Source organism: Mus caroli, chromosome 9, assembly GCF_900094665.2.
Source record: "Mus caroli chromosome 9, CAROLI_EIJ_v1.1, whole genome shotgun sequence".
Classification (NCBI taxonomy): domain Eukaryota; kingdom Metazoa; phylum Chordata; class Mammalia; order Rodentia; family Muridae; genus Mus; species Mus caroli.
The window spans coordinates 41,955,287-41,963,142 of record NC_034578.1 but is presented as its reverse complement, the minus strand read 5'-3'; the positions used below and the strand labels follow the sequence as shown (position 1 = coordinate 41,963,142).

The 7,856-nt window shown below is 45.6% G+C and overlaps 1 long non-coding RNA gene across 1 annotated transcript; it reads right to left on the bottom strand.

Annotated features, from left to right (window-relative positions):
* Positions 1 to 2,659: 2,659 nt before the first annotated feature.
* Positions 2,660 to 7,564, bottom strand: LOC115031922. Its single transcript, XR_003837566.1, has 3 exons — positions 7,479 to 7,564; positions 4,024 to 4,121; positions 2,660 to 2,722 (listed from the first exon to the last, which is right to left on the bottom strand). It is a non-coding gene; the product is annotated as an uncharacterized LOC115031922 (long non-coding RNA).
* Positions 7,565 to 7,856: the final 292 nt, after the last annotated feature.

Sequence of the window (7,856 nt, the reverse complement as noted above, 5' to 3'; positions counted from 1 at the left end):
ATATAAAGTTTGCATGTCCAATGGGCCTCTCTTTCCAGTGATGGCCGACTAGGCCATCTTTTGATACATATGCAGCTAGAGTCAAGAGCTCCGGGGTGTTCTTAAGGTCCAATGAAACAGGAAGTGAGCTCTTACTCACTCAGGAACTCACCGGTTCCCTAGCTGGATAACCCGCTTACTAGAGGCTTTGTTTTCTTCCTCGGTTCCCTTTATTTAATCCCTTCACAGAAGCTTCTCTCTGCATTAGCTGGCTGTGTCTTTCTACAGTGGAGTGGGCCAAAGCAGAACATAATGCTCTCTTTGAGTCTTCACCTTTGTGCTCTCCCAGCCTTGATATCAACTCTGGCTTTTAAGGGGTATCCCCAAGGACCACTCCCTCTTCCCATCATCTCCATCATCTCCATTATCCCCATCATCTGCTTGTAGCTCATGGAATTTTAAGAGGTCACTAAGAGAGAAAGCCACAGCGAGGACATGTCTGTTTTCACAAGCTATCCTCTGGCCAAAAGAACAAAACCTGAGAGACAAATTTAAATGCTGCCCAGTTCGTATTAAAGAGTCAACTGAACACATATGGGAATGAACAGGAAAGGTGCCAGGCTTTTCATTCAAGCTCATTCTCCTGAGAGAAGAGAAGAGGAGCTTCCTGCCCAACAGCAGGGCTCACACAGTGGGGAGGATGGAAGAGAACACAGGGACTCTCAACCCTTCGGATGATATTTTTGAAAGAGCTCCAGCAACTACTTGGAATTTTCCAGTGAGAAACATTTTGAGTGTGTGTGTGTGTGTGTGTGTGTGTGTGTGTGTGTGTGTGTGTGTTCTATATCACCTGGAATTGAGCAAAGGCAGCGCTTTTGTTTATTTTGCTGAGTCAAGGTTCACTGTCTAGAGAGCCAGCGAGATGCTACCAAGCCTGGTGACCTCAGTTCGATCCCTCAGACCCACATGGTAAAACACCAGTTCCTGCAAGGTGTTCTCTGACCTCCATACTCTTGCCCCCACATAAATAAAATAATAAAGAGTTGGGTGAGGTGGTGCATGTCTGTGATCCAACACTGGAGGCAGAGAAAAGAAGATACTTAGTTCAAAACCAGCCTGGTCTAGGGAGTATCAGAACCCAAAGAAACCCTGAACAAATAGCTAACTGTGGTGCCTATTTAACATATGCACACACACACACACACACACACACACACACACACACACACACACAGAGTTGCTCTCTCAGCATGCATAGCAACTATCTGTTACAGAGTCCTGGCTCCTCTCAGCACTTCTCACACCTCCCTAACCTAAACCTCTGCACTATCTGAGCTTCACTTCCCTTCCCCCAGCTTCTGATTCCTATATAACCCAGCCATTTTGGCCACACACTTTCTTTGTCCTCTCTTCTGTCCCTCAGTCTCTTGGCTCCCCCCTCTCTCTCTTGGTCTCTGCTAGTGGTTCCTGACCCTGCCTCTTGCCCTTCTCTCTTCTCTTTCCTCTCATGGTCTGGTCTAATCTGCTGGACTCTTCCTGGCCTGGTTGTACGCTCCCTCGAATTTACAATAAACACCTCCCCAGCCACACCTAGGAGTGGTCCTGTCCTCATCATAAAGAAGATAGCAAAGCGCCAAGAAGACTTCTTCCCATAGCTCTATTTCTGTGGAATAAGAAAGAAGAAATGGACCAAAAAGAAAAAGAGAAAAGAAAGAGGCCGAAGTGAGCAGCAGAAACTGCCCTGGCCACCTGGGCAAGGTCTGGGCTGGAAACTCTCGCCTGGTCTACTGAGCCAAAGCAGGCTTCCCAGGAGGAAGTAAAACTTGGGGGAAGCTTGACGAATCCGGAAGGCTTGAGCAAGCTTGCTGGAGTGAGATGCTGGGGGAGCCAGCAACAATGGGTGAAAACAGACTTCCAGGCAAGAACACAACTGCAGATTGGGAAAGAGTTCCGTGTTTAGAAACCACACAAATAAGCCGGGCGTGGTGGCGCACGCCTTTAATCCCAGCACTCGGGAGGCAGAGGCAGGCGGATTTCTGAGTTCNAGGCCAGCCTGGTCTACAAAGTGAGTGCCGGGACAGCCAGGGCTACACAGAGAAACCCTGTCTTGAAAAACCAAAAAAAAAAAAAAAAAGAAAAGAAACCACACAAATAAAAGGCCCCTCCATTTCTCTTTAGTAATTTCCCTTCCACATCTGACGCTAGCTGTAACTGACAGGCCCAGTGTCAACTGTGGGGATGCCAGAGTGGAACTCTAGAACACCCAGAAAGGACCCAAAGACAGTCTGAGCCCAGCAAAAGCAGACAAAGGCAAGAAGACTCAACCACCTGCTTCAAAAACAGTGGTTTTACCAGAACCAAGACATTCCAGCTCAGGGTTTCCGTATCTCACAAACCAACGGGTATGAAGCATACATAAGATTGACTTTTTAAGATGTCTGAGACTAGGGCCAGCAAGTTGGCTCAGTGAGTAAGTTGGCACTTGCCGCCAAGCCTGAAGACCTGAGTTCAGTTCCAGGAAACCACACGGGAGATGGAAAGGAGCAGCACCTGCACTGCATCCCTGCCATCTACATGTTCTTCCCCACAACACTAAATAAATATAAATAAATGAGAAAAGATGCAGATATGAGACAAAGGAGAATTCAAATATTTCCCTTAGTCTCTGGCTTCCACTTACCCAGGATCACTGGAATCACAATCAGTTTCAGGAGGCAAAGCATTATCCTTTCAAGTTTTCAATCTTAAGATTAAAAAAAAAATCAGAAAATTATATCCAGAGAGCACTGTTAACTGAACAAACTAACAGTGAGTGCCAATGTGAGCCAGGTTCTGTCTGGGTCACCGGCACGGCACTGACCATGGGAGATGAAGGCCTGGCGCAGCTATGGGTTATATAGGAGGAAGGGTGGGAAAGAGAAAAGCAAGGCTACGCATAAACAAGACAACATCAGACTCTGAGAAGGGCTACAGCAAAACAAAAACCACGTGATGTTTGCAGAGACACGTGAGGTCTGCTTCAGGTTGGCCAGAGGGGATAGTCAGATGAAAGTTGCTTTTCCAAACAGAAAAAGGCAAATGAGTCAACCCGAGATGTTCCTGGATGCTTCACACAGATCAAACACTGCGGGATCTAGGATCTGTAGCCTCTTTTTACCTGTCCCTCCAGCGGAATTGGAATTGCACCTTGAAACATGCAAAGACTGTTCAGTCCGTGTGGGAGAAGAAATAGCCAAAGGATGGAAGTTGGTTGATTGATTGGCGGTTTGTATTTACTGTGGAGCTAGAATTTAAACCTAGGGCATTACACATGCTAAGCAGTAATCCACTAACAGAGTTGTAGCCTCAGTTCACAAAGGGGAAATTTTAAGCCTTAAAGGTATCACTTATCAAATTTAAAATACAAAGATACCACATGAAAGACTTTTTTCAACCTTTTTAGAACAGTGTGGGTAGAACTAAGAATTGCGCTGTACACATAACAACCATTTCTACTGTCTTTGCTATGTCTGTGCTATTAATTTTGTGACATCTACCAGTTCTTGGAAAATGAGTCACCGTTTTATACAAAGTTTCCCCAAATGTTCTTAGCCAAACTGAAGAACCCTAAGAAATTACAACTCAATCCATCTTGGGGGTCAGACCTACTGCCATAACCATCTCAGTTGACCCCAAACTCTAACTGCTTGGCCATTAGTATTCCTCTCAGAACTGCTAACAGGGGCCCTTATTGTACCAACAGCAGGGGTGCCAGCTGGCTCTGCTAGAACATCTAGCACTGGCCATTTCCTGGGGTTGGTGCCATCGATGGCTCCGCAGTTAAGTGCATGTATGGTCTTGCAGAGACTGAGTTTGCCTCTCAACCTCATGTCTGCTGGCTCATGACAGCCTGTAATGCTAGTCCAGAGACATCTGACAACTCTGACCTCCAGTGGCACCTGTACTCATGTGCACACGCCCCACACAAGCATACCCACAGATATATGATTCTAAAAGTAAAATGAAAAATACACATTTTAACCGATCGTCAAAAAGATGCCTTACCTGTATTCCAATCAACAAAATCCACTTCGAAAATGAAAACAGCCCAAGGAGATTCCTTCCCAGGCAGTCCTTGACTCACTCTCCCTTAGCTTCCTCACCTAGAGCACAGGATAGCAACGTAAGGATCAGATATGGTCATACAGATAACAGGGCTTTGAAAAACAGAGGAAGAATCACTAGACAAGATCCCATTTTCTAGAACCCAAGAGCCAGACGGAGAGCAGCCTGTGACTTTAGAGCTGTCAGGCTCTGAGCATCTACCTTTATAGGGACAGTAAACTATCAGAATAAACTAGAAGTTTTGAATAATTACATTGCTCCAGTTACACCAGGAGTCAAATACAAGTCCCTCTACCGAAAATACAGATCTGCTTTGTGCCGACCACCTTCCCTGACACATGCACAGTTGGTGGCCATCGTGGGCTTCCCTTGTGGCATCTTAACTCCAGTGCATCATATTCAGACATCCAAGATGCCTGTCACCTTCCCAAGGATCTACTGAATGCTCTTCTCTGCTCAGCAAACAGCGCCTGGCTCTCAAAGGATTTCCTCAAGAGAGCATGTATGCTCAGAAGAACCATGGCTAATTTGCATGTCTGACACCAACGCCAGTTAAAGTCTGTACACTCTCAAGGACAGATCCGTGTGTGTCTTGCTTGTATTTGTGCTCCACCACTGTGCTAAGGGATCGACAAATTGCTGAGAGCACACCAGATAAATGTTTGGCACTAACAATGTGACCATCACCTTGAAATCAGCTTCAAGGCATCCTGTAACCCCTTGACACCATTCTACAAGGAAACCAGAAACTTGAAAAGGGACTCGCTCGGCCACACCCAACCTTCTTCAAACCAATTCTAAGAAATGTATAGTGTGCTGAATGAGAAATACACACTTTCAGCCCTAAATACTCAAATGCACTGATAGAGTTCTGTGTGAACTGGAGAGAGAAGCCATGATTTTTTAGCAGAAAGAGCATTGAATTTGAAGGTGTTTGTTTGTTTGTTTGTTTGTTTGTTTGTTTTAATGTTATTTCCCAGGCTCAACCTCCTGGAACTCAACTTTAACAGTATAGACTCAGATATTTTTTTTCCTTTCTAGTTGACAGGCAACTACACTAGCAAGAGTCGAAATGAAATAAACAGAGAAAGCTGTACTATCAGGGACTGTCTGAGCAGTTTACACACGAATTCACTCAGTCTTTACCACAACCACGAGACTTTTTGCAGACAGGGAAACTGAGGTCCAGGAGAGTGGTGCCGTTTGCCTAAGAACTCATAGCAGATTGGCACGGTCTGAATTCACGCCCAGGAGATCTGAATGTGTGGATCTTTCAAGCCCAGCCTAGATCATCACATCACACAAAGTGGTGATTTCTCCATATCCATCAGAGTCGCTGATGTTTTAGTGTGCAGACTCCCTAGGCTTTATTTGGAGGAGCAAGGTTAATATGCTCTCCCTGACTGAGTGTTCTTCCAAACGTCTGTGCATACCTTCACGCCCTGAATTCCTGTTGGTTCCTCTTTCAGGTGTCAAGTTGAATGTCATTTCAGGGAAACCTCTTCTCAGCCCTCCATCCTAGGACAGGCCACCTAGCCACACGCCTTCACGGTGCTACTTACCTTTCTTTCTGGTATCTGCCACAGCTTGTAATCATCTATTTGCTGGGGTGCCCATCTGATTAAATATTTGCTCTTCCCCTCACTCTCCAAGATGATAAGCTCCAAGAGGCTAAAAATGTGTTTATGTATCACTACAGCTCAGGTGCTGGCATAGTGTCAGAGTCGGGGGGCCAGGAAATCCTCAGTTTACAGATTCTCAAACAAGCTCATAATGACACCTTGAGAATTTACCAAGAAACCTCTAGTTAAGTTTCAATTTCCTGAGTTGGTGGCAAATATTCAGAATTTGTATATATATGTGTGTGTGTGTGTGTGTGTGTGTGTGTGTGTGCGTGCGTGTGTGTGTGTGTGTGTGAGTGTGTGTGTATACACACACATTTAGTAAGGGGGAATATGTCATCAGGAAATTCCATTCTGTGACCATCCCAGAGTACACCTACACAAACTAAGATGGTTAAAATGCTGCTAGGTTATATAATCGTATAGGACTCCTGTCTGTGCATTGTCGACTAAAATGTTACTTAGCACATGACTACATACATACACACACACATACACACACACACACACACACACACACATGTATATTTTAAAATATATATGATTCCCCAAAATTCTGAATTCTAAACACACACAAATGAAATCTTGGCTTTTAAAATTCCAGCAGACATACTCAGAGTCGCCTTGCCTGTTAAGCTATCCTCCCTACCCTGCTCCCTTTCTGGGTACTGACTTAGCTCAGCAGACAACCTTCAGGTGATACCACATAGTCAGTCATTTCCCTTGCTGGCTGGGCATCAGACCCAAGCTCAAGGCTCCTCCACAGTGATTCCTGGCAAATATCTCCTATCAGTCCTAGGGTGTGTGCAACCAGGAACTCTTTCCTTCAATTAACAATGAATAGAAACTTTCCCCCTGGGTATAATTATGGCAGGGGAGGGAAGCTTCCAAAAAGAGACTTGTGACAATGAGAATGCCACACAGAATGTGAAAATGGCCCTCAGATATGACAATATTGCAAGACAATGGGAGAGTGGGGTGTGTCTCCTAGTCATTTGCCCCAGTAATAACAAAGACTATAAAATCAGACAACTGTGTGACATTAAGCATGCCTCTCTCCACTGCGATGCTAAGTCCCCTGCTCATTCCTGTGCACTTTGGGGCTCTTAGAAATTTGTAAGTTCACAGGTCCTCATGAGCACTCTGCGTGATACAAACCTCTTGAAATATGCCCTTGACTTTCCCTCTGAGACCAAGTAATACAGATTGGGTAGAGGGGTGCTTCGTGGCTTCTGAAACACAACCTAGGTTACATGTACTCAGATGGGACCTTGGGAACATCCCTCCCTGTTCCCTCCAGCCCAGCATGCATCTGGTCACCATCCAGCCTGCATCTGCCTTTCTGGAGGCTATGTCAGGGTGTGATGAGTAAAGACAATAAATAGTCCAACTCTCTTGGGAAACTGCCTCAGTGACGTATCCAGAACAGGGAAAAAACAGTGAGGTAGGAGTCCTGCCATGAGCTCAAAAGCAGTCACGATTCTGTCTCAAGGCAACAGGAAAGCTAGACCTTCTAAACAACCCCGTCTGTGCTTACCACAAGCAAGGCTTACTTCTTTCTCTGAGAACCTTCACACAAAGCACACTACAGACACTAAAGCTGCGCCTACTGGTCTACCTCATGGCAGCCCGCCTGCAGAGACCGGGAATTCCATGCCTGGCCTCCTCATCCTACAGCAATGCCCATCTAACCACCCTTCCTTTGAATGACAACTGGACATCTCCTCAGAACAGCTCAAAGAATGGCTCACAGCACACAAAGTCACTGCTTACCCAAGATGACAGTGCCCAGGAAGAACAGTCCACCGCGATCTCCTGCCACAGCATCGCCCACACCAACTGAGAGACTTCTGCCAGCACAGGAGATCAGGCTCAAAGCAACGCAGATGTGCATGCCTTCTGTGGTGGCTGCGGAAACAGAAACAGGAACCTCCCAATCAAGGTTCTCCATTCAATCATCTAGGTCACTGCTCAATTTGCATTTATATTTCCATTACTTTTAAATTATGGGGTTTTTTTTCAATTTTACAAAGGGTATTCAATGTATTGTGATGATCATATTCTCCTTCATCACCCTCTCTTATTGCCAGCTCATCCCTGCTGATCCTCTTCACAGCTAGTCCTATGCTTGCTTTTGTGTGTGTGTGTGTG